A 1,388-nucleotide genomic window follows, 5' to 3' on the forward strand; every position below is an offset into this window, starting at 1 on the left:
AGGCAGTGTGGTTGGCGCAGGATAGAGCAGGGTTTAGGGCTGTTGTGCATAGGGTCGCTATGAGTCGCAAACGACTCGACGGCACATAACAACAACACTTTCTTCATAAAAAATATTTGTATAAGAATGCTATTTTTAAATATCTTCATCAGGTTTCATATTATGAGTTAAGATGGACACATAAAATGAATTTAGTCATGTGCTCTGATTCAAACCAATCAACATTTTGCACTTTACTCTTACGGCAATTTATTTGTTTTTACCTAGCCATTATTTTGTGGCTTTATTGTTATGTATTTTTCTAATCTAAAAATACTGTGTAAACAGTACCATCCAGTGATTTGGTTTTTGCTTCAAACAAAATTCTGTCATTTAGTAAATAAAGGGAAATGAAAATGAAAACGGATTTTTAACCTAAAAAATAAACCCTAATTCATAGAATGCAGACCTGTATTACAAGGAAATTTAATGGCAGTTCTTCAAGCTAAAGGAAAATGGTCCCAAGTACAATTCAGATCTAATATAATGAAGAATATTGGAAATTTTCAACATTTGAGTGTGAAAAATGGCATGGGGGAAGTGTCTTCTATTACCACTGGCATCACAGCCCACGGCTGATTCCTGTAAAGTTAACCATGCCTCCACCTTTCAGCCTTTCTGGCACTCACTGTTTCTGAGTTTCCCTTCACTTCAACTTTTCTGACACTCCTCCTAAGGCATCTCTGCTGGGTTCATGAATTTATTGTGGTAGCCACATAGAGAATGCTTAGTATTGTCTAATACTCATGATTATGGAATTGCTAAGAAAGTAAAGGGCAGGCCTTTGTGATAAAAATTTGTTTGAGGCCTGCCTGAAAGTCTCTTACTTGAAGCATTTGGATTAGGGAAAGTAGGGCATTTTTATTTCAATGACAATGAGGTATAAACTGTTTGGGTGTTTTGATTTAATTAACAATCAGGTGTAAGTTCTTTGGTCATTTTGATATAATTAGCAATGAGTTGTGAGCTGGAAGCCTCTAGTCTAAACCAATTAGGACCTGGTGGGTAGGCCTCTGTGATAAAAGTTGGCTGGCTGGTATGAAAACTGATTTGCTATTAGAATTATTAACAAAATTGTCAGTTTGTTGTATTTGGGGAGAAGATTGTTGTAATTGGTACAGCACTTGTCTGTCAGTTTGCTGTACTGAGAAAACATGTGGGTTGCTGTGATACTGAAAGCTATGCCACTGGTGTGTCAAACACCACAAGGTTTATGCACGGTAAACAGGTTTTAGGAGAGCTCCTAGATTAAGGCAGACTAGGACGCAGGGTTGGACATCTACTTCTTAAATAAGAGACCTCTGAAAACCCTATGAAAAGTAGAGAAAAATGGATAATTATAGTAGCAG

This window comes from Elephantulus edwardii, unplaced genomic scaffold, assembly GCF_000299155.1.
Source record: "Elephantulus edwardii isolate Elephantulus edwardi_28Jun2011 unplaced genomic scaffold, EleEdw1.0 scaffold00071, whole genome shotgun sequence".
Lineage (NCBI taxonomy): Eukaryota > Metazoa > Chordata > Mammalia > Macroscelidea > Macroscelididae > Elephantulus > Elephantulus edwardii.